Raw genomic sequence first — 15210 nt, forward strand, 5'->3', positions numbered from 1 at the left:
TCCACAGGCCGAAGAGGGCGCCACTGACACACAGCAGGACCCCAAAAGCAGACCTCCAGGTCTCAGCCCTCTAGAGGATACCAACCAAGGTCATCACAGACAGCAGGCTGCCTCCACCTCTGCTGTGGATGTCCAGGGAGCACCAAGACAGGGTTAGGAAAGTTAAGAAGATGTAGTAGCACAGCCTGGGCACGGGTGTTAATCATTTGTGCATAATGTTCACTATTGTCAATAAACTCCCAAGAAAGTCTCCCTGTCTATGGCTCCTTGTTCTGATGGGCAGTGTTCTTGTCACTCAGATATGGAACCTTTCTGCTCAAGATAAAGGCAGGTGTCTCAGTCCAGGGCCTCTTCTCTGTGCTCTGTGCAACCTTCAGACCAAAGTGATGGTCCAGCCTCACACTCCCTGGACACATTACTGATGCCTGCACCTCAGTGGTGCTGCCAGAATATCGTGGGCAGGTGTCACAGAGTTCCGTCATTCTCTTTGTGTGCTCTCAGCACCTTTATGGTGGGTCTGGCCCCTATCTCATCAGCATCTATGACCGGTGATACTGTGCTCCTGAAGGGCTCAGGTGCTGAAGGTGCACAAAGGATCAGATGCTTTTCAAGTTTCATGGCTGTGTCTGTATGATATGACCCTGATCACAGAGCGCAAGCAAGTTGCCCTCGCCCAGACTGGAGTCAGACATCCTCAGGGGTTATGTGAAGATCTACAGAGTGTCCTCATTGCATGTTGTCATCATCCTCCTGCGATCAAGCGACTATTAGGGCCTCCACTGTGTCTCCATGACAGGAGCATTCTCACAGAGGGTATTCGTGCTTCCATAAGCCAGACTGGAGTCAAACATTCATAAATGCGATGTGAGGACCTATGTTGTCTCATGTCATGTTGTCATCATCATCCACAAATCTAGCAGCTATGAGGGAGTCGCGAGCGTGCCTGCCTCGTCTAGCCAGTGCAAGGACCTCCTCACCCTCATACCCATCAACGTCCTCATCGGAGGAGACCTCCAGCTCCTCCATCTCCTCCTCAGCCAGCTCCTCTCCCCGTTGCAGCGTCAGATTGTAAAGGGCACAGCAGGTGACAACAATGTGTGACACCCTCTGCGGACTGTATTGCAGGGCTCCACCAGACCGGTCCCGGCACCGGAACCACATCTTCAGCATCCCGATGGTCTGCTCCACCAAATTACGAGCTGTTGCATGAGCCTCATTATAGCGTCGCTCCGCTGCAGTCTGAGGCTGCCGCATGGGTGTCATCAGCCATGGCCTCTGCGGGCAGCCCTTGTCCCCGAGGAGCCACTGCCGCTCCTGTGGACCCTGGAAGACTCCAGGGATCTATGACTAACTGAGGGTGTAGGCTTCGTGCACACTCCCTGGAAACCATGCGCACACCTGCAGGATGCATTTGTGGTGGTTGCACACCAGCTGCACGTTTAGCGAATGGAAGCCCTGGCGGTTGACATAGTTGACCCCTTGTTGCGATGGAGATCTGAGTGCCACGTGAGAGCAGTTGATGGCACCCTGCACCTGTGGGAAACCCGAGGTCTGGGCAAATCCCAGTTCTCTTGCATCCTGGCTCTTTTGGTCCAAGGTGAAATGCACAAAGTTGTTGCCCTCACAAAGGTGGCATCCATGACCTAATGGATGCATTTGTGGGTGGAGGCTTGTGATATCCCACAGAGGTCACCTGTGGAGCCCTGAAAGGAACCACTGGTGTAAAAATTGGGCACCGTGGTCACTTTCACATCCACTGGCAGTGGATACTCTCCATGTCCCCATGGCATCAAATCCTGCAGCAGCTGTCTGATGTGACCGACCAGTTCTATAGACATGCACAGTTTTCGGTGACACTGGTTCTCAGTCATCTGCAGGAATGAAAGGCAGCGTCTATAGATCCTGGGTCTAGCTAGGCACTGACCAGCGACACCACTCTGTGGCTTTTCAGCAATGTATGTGGGAGCTCCAGCCACTCCTTCTTCCAGGGAGGGTGCTGCTCCTCCCTCTGCGCATCCAGACACCTTAGTCACTCTCTTCTCCAACATCTCCACTCTCTGTATGCCACGAGACATACAGCTAGTTCACCAGGTTCCATGATCCTGATGTACTCCTCATGGAGGATGAAAGAGAGAGACACGTGGGTTAGCTTGGGTATACTAAGTATCTCTCTTACTTAAGTCTGAAGGCCCCTTAACGCATCCCGGAGAATGCTGGCAACCACTATGATGGCCAGAGTTTAGTGCTCTGCCCAAGAGCCCACCCAACCTCTGCCCTATTCTACCTGACCAATTGGCAACAGCTTTGCCCACTGGACTGCATGCTGTGCTCTCAGCTCAGGCACAGGCATTCTCCTAACCCACACTGCAAGGCTGCATTGTTAGCTTGAACCATGGGGGAGACTAGTCCAAACCGGGATGCTGACATTGCAAGGGGCTGTGAGCGCCTCCACCAGTGACTGCTCCATGGCCAGCTTTAGCAAGGAGATTGTACAATGTGCCCAGTGGTCCAACTGTTCTGCAGTCCACTAAAATGCACATTAGTTTGCAGACTGTGCCCAAGGGGTGAAAAGCTCTGGAGCACTTGGTGGCACTTGCATGCCCCTGCGCTGCTAGATAAGCTAGAGACCCGACTCTACGTGTCAATGTGGCTGTATCTGAACTGGCTCAGCTGCAGAAGAATGGTCACGTTATACAAGGTTTTCCAAACGCATGTCCACTTCCCTTCCTGCCAGCCTGTACATGCTTGTGCAGTACCTTCAACCACATGGGGCAGTCCTTGCCCCCAGCCCCTCCAACGCACCGTAACCTTGAAGTCCAACAGGCATCCCTTGTGAACACTCTGTAACATTACTGTGCACTCACCTCCAAGTTGCTCTCACATTGCAGCCCGCCAAGTGCATACCTTTTATATGGTGCTGTGAAACACGTCGGCGTGCAATCACACCGACGTGGGTGGACATTGTGGGGGGCGTGGGGGGTGGATCAGTCTAGCGGGAAATCCTTATAGTGATATGCTGATGTATTACAATGAGGTTCCTGACGTCCAGTAGCGGGAAACATGGCTGAGCGGACAATCGCAAACTGGTTTCACGATGTCGTGAAACTGACTTTTGGCCTCCTCGCCATATTGTCCGCTCACGCCACTGAACCCGACCGACGCCAGCGGGCATGGACGATTCCGCCCCCTATGTTTTACCACATCTGAAAGTCATCTGGTTTGACTCAAATTTGACTGCTGTCATGCTGCATGGCAGCCTAACTATATTCTGTCTGAAAACCTGACTAACTGCCTTTATCTCTGTGTTTTGTCCCTTATTCTTCACAGCCAGAAAGGGAGGGTCTATCAAATCCCAGGAGGAGTGCCAGGGTCAGTGACTTCCCAGCACAACGAGTGTGGGATGACTTATTGCTGGCTAATGCGAGCTAATGAATTGCTTAATGCTTATTCCTACTGATGGAAAACAACATCAAAGCTAGCACATTAACATCTTAACTACTTATCATCTCAGGGCCTTTAACTTGCTTGATTATGCTGTGCTTTAAAGCCCAAGATTTAAAAGTAGCCGCCCCCTCACCCAAAACTTTTCTGTGTAAATATGATAAAAAGCTTCCAAATGTGATGACGAGGTTAGCCAGACTTTGTAGGTTTTCAGGAGTCTTTTTCCTTGACTGAGCTTGCCCAAATAAACTTGGTGTGCGGGTAAACCTGAGAACCGGCAATTGGATTTCTTAATATGAGATTTCTTTCACGGATGTTCGTTAAAAGGTTTAATATTTTGCAATGATTGTGGAACATTTTGCTCAGCGCACTAGTTCTTTTAACTGAGTAATTTTGCATTTTTGTTTTTTTTCATTACAGTTTCTTGGCTGTTGCTGCCATTTGAGTCACATTGAGTAAAGTTGTGCAGATGGAAATTTCTCTGTGGGTTCTGCTCTGCATGATTTATAGGAACAAGTCACTTGCATGAGACATTTTGCCCATGTAACCAGTACCCTGAGACTCATGTTTACATGCCAGATATGTACCAAGCACACGTACGGGCATGTTTGCGAAAACTGTCTTTGTTGCCTCCAGGTCAGAAGAGAGGCTCTTGAGAGTCAGACAATCTGCTGTATGATAACCTGCAGGGATGGCTCTGTCCATAGCAGTGATGGCTACCAGGACATTAATCTTTCATTGCTAGTATGTTCTTCCAAGCCACCCCAGGGGACATCTGCTGGATAGGCCAGTCCAAAAGGCATAAATATCAACACAAAGTTTGCAAATGAGAGGAGAAATCAACTGGACAGGGTGCAGATTTTTCACCGGGGGCTGGTTTTCTTGATTGCAGAGCACTTTGGATGACATTAATTAATGAAACAGGACTCCTGATATCAATCCCATGGACAGAGGGGTTGTGCTGAACATAAATAGTATTATGCACTTAAGCGGCCATTATCCAGGCGATGCGACACCTGCTCTTTTAGCTCCTCTCTCCTCAATGTCCAAGGCCCCAAACACTCCTTCCAGGTGAAAGGTGATTTAGGTCTACTTGTTTCAATTTAGTTTACAGTATTCGCTACTCATAATATGGTCTCCTCTACATTGAGATTGGGTGACCGCTTTGCGGAATACCTCTGCTCAACCTCTAAGCATTACCCTGAGATTCCAGTCACCTGTCATTTTAATTCTTCATCTTGATTTCAGCTGACTCTCTGTCCTCAGTCTCTTGTAATGTTCTAACAAAGCTCATAGTAAGCCTAAGGAACAGCACCTCGTTTCTCAATTAGACACTTTACAGCCTTCCAGACTAAACATTGAGTTTAACAATTCTAGACCTTAATCTCTGCCCCCATTTTGTTTCCTTTGCAGGTTTCAGTTTTACTCTCATTTTTGTTTCCCGGCAGCAACTATTCTTCATTCTGCCATTCGCATCTCCTCCAGACACCTCTTTTGTTTCTTTGCTTATCCCATTACCACTCTCTTTGGCCTTGCACCACCAACTCTTTCGTCATTTAATCTCTCCTGTCTTCAACCCTACCTCAGACCTTACCTCTTATCCTTTTTCCCACCTTCCCCCTTTCACTTGTTTCTCTAATCGACTCCCTCTGTAGGGAAGAAATTGATGCATCCATGTTGGTGGCTGACACAGATCCAAAAAATGAATAGGCAAAGGGAGAAACAAAACTAATGCTGAGTATAACACATTTCTCAAATCATTTTTATACTTTTAGTACCTGTATGGGGAGTTAGAAATTCTAAAGGATTTGGAAGGAAATTTTCTATAAAGTCTGGTAAAGATGGGCTATAAAGTAATGAAAGCCAGAAATTTCATTTCATAAGGTTTTATATGTTTGGAACTTACCATAAACTTATCATAAACTCTTGAAAAATAATAGATGGTTTTTCAGAGTTAAAATTGGACATATTAGAAGAACATAGAGTTACAGAATCAAATAGCACAGTAGGTCATTCGGCCTATCATGCCTGTGCCAGGTCTCAGAAAGACCTCAGAAAGAAAAATTTGGCTCACTGTTCTTTCCCCATAGCCTTGCATGTTTTTCTTTCCAAGTATATAGTATATATCCAAGATAGTCTGCCACATAGGCTAAAAGTGTTTGTTTACAATTGTGTTGTTGGCAAGCAGTTCAGTATTTGACTACACAGAAAATTAAATATGTTGCACTTGGAACCTGACTGATATGGTTGTATAATTTTACCAGCAGCTGTGATATTACAATCCCCAAAGTCATGTCTAAACAGCATGGTGTCAGAAGCAGTAGTCTACCCAAAGCCATGTTCAGGACAATATACAGATCTCATGCACGTCAAGTTCAGATCATTATGTGATGTAACATAAATTTTTCAATGAGATTTTTCCCTCTCAAGTTATATTTGGTGCCTTTGGGGACCTCAGGATGTATGAAAGAGCTTACAGTCAATGAAATACATACAAAAAAAAGTCATCTCAAGGGCAATCTGTAATAATGCTATGTCATAGTACTGGTCCTATCACTTTTTACATATAAATGTTAAAATGTATTTCACAAGACATTTAACATTTATTGACAATAGTTAAACATTGAAAATGTTATTACAACTTAAAAATCAAATCCGGTATGTAAACCTTAATAAATACCTTTTTGTTGGAAAAAAATAAAGTGACTGTAGTAACATTTTCAGCTAAATGTATTAAAGGTGGCTTTGTTCCTAAAATATATTTACTGATATAATTGGACTAGCAAATGTAAGAAACAATACTTCATATGCTACAATCAAACCCAGTCCAAGAAATGCTGCTATTTTTATCTATTTAACAATTGAGACAGTTCAGGAAATACATCTATTTCTAATTAATAGTTTGTTTTTGTTAATAAGGTTAATCTCTAACAGTACAGCAATATTGTTTATTTATCTCGAATCAGGACAGGTTTATCTCTTTAATCATTAGTACCAAATGAGCTATGGATGTAATTCTCACCAGTTTATTATTTATTATGATGGAATTTCCAGTTATCTTAAGTGTTCACTGTTTTGAGTGCATATTCATTCCCAGGGGAAGTAGGGGGAAAATTAAACAAATCCCCATTTTACACAAAACAATGGCACTATCATGGAGAGGGCACAAAATAAATTCACAAATCTAACACCAGGTATGGGAGGCTTTGGCTGTGAGGAGACTAAAGTAACAGGCGCTCTGTTTAATAGAACAAAGAAGGTTAAGAGGAGATTTGATAGAGATTTTCTTAAGGAAGAGAGAAAAAAAATTGCACTGATTATTGTATTTGTAACTCAAGGACAAAAAAGTTAAGGTCATCCAAAGAATGAGGGACAGGTAAACAAAAGTACTTTTATGTAGAGTTTTGTTAAGACTAGGAATGCTTAAGTTATGGAACAGAATCAAATGCAAAGCAGATTTTATTTTAATAAGGGTACAGCAAAAGGATGGGGGAATGGATTACACCTTTCAGAGAACTGGCATGGGCACAATGGGCCAGGTGGACACTTCTGTGCAGTAAGATTCTATTATGGTTCTGCACTGTGGTGTGTTAAAAGGAGATTCCAATGCCAGTTACTTCTGCTTTACTTTGTCCTCTCTCCAAAACCTTTGAACTTAAGTGGCGTCTTCAATCAATGCTTTGGTGCTTCAATTAGTGAGGCGGTGGTGTAGCGGTATTGTTACTAGACTGGTAATCCAAAGACCCAGGGTAATGTTATAGAGACCTGGGTTTGAATCCCACCACAGCAACTCCAATAAAAATCTGGAATTAAAAGTCTAATGATGACCATGAAACCATTGCCAATTGTTGAAAAAACCCATCAGGCTCACTGATGTCCTTTAGGAAAGGATATCTGCTGTCCTTGCTTGGCCTGGCCTACATGAGAGCCCAGACCCACAGCAATGTGGTTGACTCTTAAATGCCCCTTTAAACAACGGCAATTAGGGATGGGCAATAATGCCCACATCCCAAGAACTCAAATTCAGAAGAGCGTAGCTTTTAGTTCTATATCATATTTTCTCCATTCTCCTGGTCTTTGCATCACATATAGAAGTTAAGGAGATGAACAGTTACGTAAACATGGTCAATGTGAACTCCTGGACTTATTCAGATCACCTGAGAAAGTTAGAGACAACCTTTCCAGAGGTTTTCTGTCCCTTATTGGGCCTAGCTTTTTTTGTCATTCTCCAGGAGGCTACATGGCTGCACATGACGGGAAGATATGTCTAGCTATGAAGCTGAAGGCACCATGATAGAGGAGTCTTAATGCTTTTTTCTTGACCTCATTTTTGTACATTCATGTCTTTCAATGCCAAACTAGAACCAGGATTGAAAGCACTCAAATTTACAGTCAGTGTCTACTATAACCCACAGTTGCAGCTTTCAGATATATAGATTTTTTTTCTTATTCTTTAACGCAACGTGGGCATCATTGGCTAGGCCAGTATTTTTATTGCCCATCCCTAATTGCCCTTGAGACGGTCGTAGTGAGCCACCTTCTTGAACCACTGCAGTCCATGTGGTGTAGGTACACCCACAGTGCTGTTATGAGGGGAGTTCCAGGATTTTGACCCAGCGACAGTGAAGGAACAACAATATATTTCCAAGTCAGTGATGGTGTGTGGCTTGGTGAGGAACTTCCAGGTGGTGGTGTTCTCACTCATCAGCTGCCCTTGTGCTCTTAGGTGGCATGGGTCACGGGTTTGGAAGGAGCTGTCCAAGGAGCTTTCGTGAGTTGCTACAGTGCATCTTGTAGGTGGTACACACACTGCTGCTACTGTGCATCGGTGGTGGAGGGAGTGGATATTGAAGGTGGTGGTTAGGATGCCAATCAGGGGGAGGCAATAGCGCTTTTTAAAAATTCATTCACGAGGCGTAGGCTTCGCTGGCTGGGCCAGTATTTATTGCCGATCTTACCCTTGAGAAGGTGGTGGTGAGCTCCTTCTTGAACCACTGCAATCCATGTGGTGTAGGTACACCCACAGTGCTGTTAGGAAGGACGTTCCTGGATTTTGACCCAGCGACAGTGAAGGAATAGCGATATAGTTCCAAGTCAGGATGGTGTGTAACTTGGAGCAGAACTTCCAGGTGGTGATGTTCCCATCTATCTGCTGCCCTTGTCTTTCTAGACGGTGATGGTCATGGGTTTGGAAGGTGCTGTTGAAGGATCGTTGGTGAATTCCTGCAGTGCATCTTGTAGATGGTACACACACTGTTGCTACCATGCATCACTGGTGGAGGAAGTGAATGTTTGTGGATGTGGTGCAAATCAAGCAGGCTGCTTTGTCCTGGATGGTGTCAAGGTTCTTGAGTGTTGCGGGAGCTGCACTCATCCAGGCAAGCGGAGAGTGTTCCATCACACTCCTGACATGTGCCTTGTAGGTGGTGGACAGGCTCTGGGGAATCAGGTGGTGAGTTACTCATCTCCTCCTAGCCTCTGACCTGCTTTTGTAGCCACAGTATTTATATGGCAAGTCCGTTTCAGTTTCTGGTCAATGGTAACCCTCAGGATGTTGATAGTGGGCAATTCAGTGATGGTAATGCCATTGAACATCAAGAGGCGATGGTTGATTCTCTCTTGTTGGAGATGGTCATTGCCTGATGCTTCTGTGGTGCAAATGTTACTTGCCACTTGTCAGCCCAAGCCTGGATATTGTCCAGGTCTTTCTGTATTTGGACATGGACTGCTCCAGTATCTGAGGAGTCGCGAATGGTGCTGAACATTGTGCAATCATCAGTGAACATTCCCACTTCTGACCTTATGATGGAAGGAAGGTCATTGTTGAAGCAGCTTAAGATGGTTGGGCCAAGAACACTACCCTGAGGATCTCCTGCAGTGATGTCCTGGAGCTGAGATAACTGACCTCCAACAACCAGAACCATTTTCCTTTGCGCTAGGTATGACTCTAACCAGTGGAGCGTTTTCCCCCTGATTCCCATTGACTCCAGCTTTGCTCAGGCTCCTTGATGCCACACTTGGTCAAATGTAGCCTTTATGTCAAGGGTAGTGACTCTCACCTGACTTCGGAGTTCAGCTCCTTTGTCCATGATTGAACCAAGGCTGTAATGAGATCAGGAGCTGAGTGGTCCTGGCAGAACACAAACCGGGCGCCAGTGAACAGGTTAATGCTAAGCAAGTGCCGCTTGATAGCACTGCTCATAGTGTTCAAGTACAATACTGGCATCTACCCGGTTATGTGGAAAGTTGCCCAGATATGTCCTGTACACAAAAAGCAGGACAAATCCAACCCGGCCAATTACTGCCCAATCAGTCTACTCTTGATCGTAGGTAAAGTAATGGAAGGGGTCCCTGCTTTTTGTGTACAGGACATATCTGGGCAACTTTCCACATAGCCAGGTAGATGCCAGTATTGTACTTGTACTGGAGCAGCTTGGCTAGGGGCGCGGTAAGTTCTGGAGCACAAGTCTTCAGTACTATTGCCGGAATATTGTCAGGGCCCATAGCTTTTGCACTATCCAGTGCCTTCAACCGTTTCTTGATATCACGTGGAGTGAAATCGAATTGGCTAAAGACTGGCATCTGTGATGCTGGGGACCACCAGAGGAAGCGGAGATGGATCATCCACCCGGCACTTCTGGCTGAAGATTGTTGCAAATGCTTCAGCCCTATCTTTTGCACTGATGTGCTGGGCTCCTCCATCATTGAGGATTGGGATATTTGTGAAGCCTTCTCCTCCTCCTCTAAGTTGTTTAATAGTCTACCACCATTCACGACCGGATGTGGCAGGACTGCAGAGCTTAGATCTCATCTGTTGGTTGTGGGATTGCTTAGCTCTCTCTATCACTTGCTGCTTATGCTGTTTGGCACACAAGTAGTCCTGTGTTATAACTTCACCAGGTTGACACCTCATTTTTAAGTGTGCCTGGTGCTGCTCCAGGCATGCCCTCCTGCACTCTTCATTGAGCCAGGGTTGATCTCCTGGCTTGATGGTAATGGCAGAGTGGGGGATATGCCAGGCCATGAGGTTATAGATTGTGTTCATGTAAAAGTCTGATGATGACCATGAAACCATTATCATTTATTGTAAAACCCCATCTGATTCACTAATGTCCTTTAGGGAAGGAAATCTGTCGTCCTTACCTGGTCTGGCCTACATGGTTGACTCTAAAACGGCTTAGTAAGCTTCTCAAACCACAACAAAGCCTCAAAAAAGGAATGAAACTGGACAGAATGAAACTGGACTGGCATCGACCTAGGCACCAGAAATGACAATGGTGCAAACCCAGCCCTATTGATCATGCTACTAACATTTGGGGGCTCATGCCAAAATTGGGGAAAACTGTCTCACTTGACTAGCCTGACATAGTCATCCTGACGGAATCATATCTTACAGATAATGGCCCAGACACCACCTTCACCATGTCCTGTCCCACTGGCAGGACAGACGCAGCAGAGGTGGCAGCACTGTGGTGTACAGTCGGGAGGGAGTTGCTCCATCGACTCCGGACCTCACAAAGCCTCAGATCAAACATAGGCAAGGAAACCTCTTGCTGATTACCACGTATTGCCCTCCCTCAGTTGATGATTCAGTGCTCCTCCCATGCTGAACACCACTTGGAGGAAGCACTGAGGGTGGCAAGGGCGCAGAATATACTCTGGATGAGGGACTTCAATGTCTATCACCAAGAGTGGCTTGGCAGCACCACTACTGACTGAGGTAGCCAAGTCCTGAAGGACATCGTGGCTAGACTAGGTCTGCGGCAGGTGATGAGGAAAGCAATAAGAGGGAAAAACATAGCTGACCTCATCCTCACCAACCTGCCTGACGCAAGTGGATCTATCCATAACAGTATCGGTAGGAGCAAACACTGCACAGTCATTGTGGAGATGAAGTCCCGTCTTCACATTGAGGATACCCTCCATCATGTTGTGTGGTACTACCACCGTGCTAAATGGGATAGATTTTGAAAAGATCTAGCAATTCAAGGCAGGCATCCGTGAGACACTGTGGGCCATCATAGCAGCACAATTGTACTTGAACACAATCTGTAACCTCATGGCCCAGCATAACCCCCACTCTAGCATTACCATCAAGCCAGGGGATCAACCCTGGTTCAATGAAGAACGCAAGAGGGCAGGCCAGGAGTAGCACCAGGCATACCTAAAAAAAAAGGTGAAGCTATAACACAGGACTATTTGCATGCCAAACAGCATAAGCAGCAAATGTTAGGCAGAGCTAAGAGGTCCCACAACCAACAGAACAGATCTAAGCTCTGCAATCCTGCCACATCCAGTCGTGAATTATGGTGGACAATTAAACAACTCACTGGATATCCCCGCCCTCAACGATGGAGGAGCCCAGCACATCAGTGCAAAAGATAAGGCTGAAGCATTTGCAACAATCCCCAGCCAGAAGTGCCGAGTGGATGATCCATCTCAGCCTCCTCCGGGGGTTCCCAGCATCACAGATGCCAGTCTTCAGCCAATTCGATTCACTCCACGTGATATCAAGAAATGGCTGAAGGCACTGTATAGTGCAAAGGCTATGGGCCCTGACGATATTTGGCAATAGTACTTAAGACTTGTGCTCCAGAACTTGCCGCACCCCTAGCCAAGCTTATCCAGTACAGTTACAACACGAGCATCTACCAGCTATGCGGAAAATTGCCTAGGTATGTCCTGTACACAAAAAGCAGGACAAATCCAACCCGACCAATTACTGCCCCATCAGTCTACTCTCTATCATCAGTAAAATAATGGAAGGGATCATAAACAGTACTATCAAGTGGCGCTTGCTTAGCAATAACCTGCTAACTGAACCCCAGTTTGGGTTCCACCAGGGCCACTCAGCTCCTGACCTCATTTCAGCCTTGGTTCAATCATGGACAAAAGAGCTAAACTCCCGAGGTCAGGTGAGAGTGACTACCCTTGACATCAAGGCTGCATTTGACCGAGTGTGGCATCAAGGAGCCCTAGCAAAACTGGAGTCAATGGGAATCGGGAGGGAAAACTCCCCACTGGTTAGAGTCATACCTAGCACAAAGGAAAATGGTTCTGGTTGTTGGAGGTCAGTTATCTCAGCTCCAGGACATCACTGCAGGAGATCCTCAGGGTACTGTCCTTGGCTCAACCATCTTCAGCTGCTTCAACAATGACCCTCCTTCCATCATAAGGTCAGAAGTGGGGATGTTCACTGATGATTGCACAACGTTCAGCACCATTTGCGACTCCTCAGATACTGGAGCAGTCCATGTCCAAATGCAAAAAGACCTGGACAATATCCAGGCTTGGGCTGACAAGTGGCAAGTAACATTTGCGCCACACAAGTGCCAGGCAATGACCATCTCGAACAAGGGAATCTAACCATTGCCCCATGACATTCAATGGCATTACCATCACTAAATCCCCCACTATCAACATCCTGGGATTTATCATTGAACAGAAACTGAACTGGACTAGCCATATAAATACTGTGACTACAAGAGCAGGTCAAAGGCTAGGAATCCTGCAACGAGTAACTCATCTCCTGACTCCCCAATGTCTGTCCACCATCTACAAGCCGCAAGTCAGGAGTGTGACGGAATACTCTCCACTTGCCTAGATGAGTACAGCTCCCACTACACTCAAGAAGCTTGACACCATCCAGGACAAAGCAGCCTGCTTGATTGGCAACACATGCACAAACATCCACTCCCTCCACCACCAACGCACAGTGGCAGCAGTGCGTACCATCTACAAGATGCACTGCAGGAATTCACCAACGATCCTTAGGCAACACCTTCCCAAGCCATGACCACCATCATCTAGAAAGACAAGGACTGCATTTAGATGGGAACACCACCACCTGGAAGTTTCCCTCCAAGTCACTCACCGTCCTGACTTGGAAATACATCGCCGTTCCTTCACTGTTGCTGGGTCAAAATCCTAGAACTCCCTTCCTACCAGCACTGTGGATGTACCTACACCAGGTGGTCTGCATTAATTGAGGTTAAAAATCATTGCTTGTCTGAAAAGACTGGAGCTATCCTCTCATCTCAGTGGCATCTTGATTTAAGCTCACCACCACCTTCTCAAGGGGAACTAGTGATGGGCAATAAATGCTGGCCCAGCCAGCGAAGCCCACATTCTGTGAATTAATTTTTAAAAAGCGGACTTCTTTGTCCTGGATGGTGTCGAGCCTCTTGAATGCTGTTGGAGCTGCACTCTTCCAGGCAAGTGGAGAGTATTTCATCACAGTTCTGACTTGCGCCTTGTAGATTGTGGACAGGCTTTGGGAGTCCGGAGGTGAGTTATTCTCCGCAGAGTTCCCAGCCCTGACCTGCACTTGTAGCAATGGCATTTATATGGCTGGTCCAGTTCAGTTTCTGGTCAATGGTAACCTGCAGGATGTTGATAGTAGGGGGTTTAGTGATGGTAATCCCATTGAATGTCATGGGGAGATAGCTGGATTCTCTCTTGTTGGCACTTGTATGGTGTGAATGTTACATGCCACTTATAGGCCCAAGCCTGAACGTTGACTAGTTCTTGCTGCACAGGCTGCTTCAGTATCTGAGGAGTTGCAAATGGTGCTGAACACTGTGCAATCATCTGTGAACGTCCCCACTTCTGATCTTATGATGGAAGGAGGTCATTGATGAAGCAGCTGAAGATGGTTGGGCTAAGAACACTACACTGAGGAACTCCTGCAATGATGTGCTAGGACTGAGATGATTGAACTCCAACAACCACAACCATTTTGCTTTGTGCTAGGTATGAGTCCAACCAGTGGAGAGTTTCCCATCCGATTTCCATTGACTCCAGTTTTGCTAGGGCTGCTTGATGCCACACTCAGTGAAATACTATTTTGATGTCAACGACAATCACTCTCACCTCACCTCTTGAGTTCAGCTCTTATGTCCATGTTTGGACTAAGACTGTAAGCGATCAGGAGCTGAGTGGCCCTGGTGGAACCCAAACTGAGTGTCGAGCTGGTTATTGCTGAGTAAGTGCTGCTTGATCGCACTGTTGACAATCTCTTCCATCACTTTGCTGATGATCAAGAGTAGACTGATGGGATGGTTATTGGCCAGGTTGTGTTTGTCCTGCTTTTTGTGGACAGGACATAACTGGGCAGTTTCCACATCGCCAGGTAGATGCTAGTGTTATAGTTGTACTGAAACAGATTGACTAAGGTCGCACCTAGTTCTGGAGCATAAGTCTTCAATATTATTGCAAGAATGTTGTCAGTGTTCATAGCCTTTGCAGTATCCAGTGCCTTCAGCCCTTTCTTGATATCATTTGGAGTGAATTGAATTGGCTGAAGACTGGCATGTATGATGCTGGGGACCTCAGGAGGAGGCCAAGATGGGTCATTCTTTCGGCACTTCTGGCTGAAGATTGTCGCAAATGCTTCAGCCTTGTCTTTTACACTGATGTGATGTGCTCCCCCATCATTGCGAATGGGGATATTTGTGAAACCTCCTCCAGTGAGTTGTTTAATTGTCCACCACTGCTCCTGGTTGCACTGCAGGGACAAGAGAGCTGCCAGTCACTTGATTGGGGGCAATGGTGGTGGAAGGCCCACCTCTAGCCAATTAACTGCCTGAAAGCGTTAAATGGCTGCAAGGCAAGAAGACCAAGCGGAGGGACCCCTACCCATCACAGCATAAAATTCAACCCAAGTCTGTATTCGCTGCACTGTGCTAACCAAGGACCCTCTCTGAAATCATATACAATTAAACAACCCAAGGTTAATAGCACTTTCATTTTAAATAGTGACAGAGAAGT

The sequence above is a fragment of the Cetorhinus maximus genome, chromosome 22 (assembly GCF_964194155.1).
Source record: "Cetorhinus maximus chromosome 22, sCetMax3.hap1.1, whole genome shotgun sequence".
NCBI lineage: Eukaryota > Metazoa > Chordata > Chondrichthyes > Lamniformes > Cetorhinidae > Cetorhinus > Cetorhinus maximus.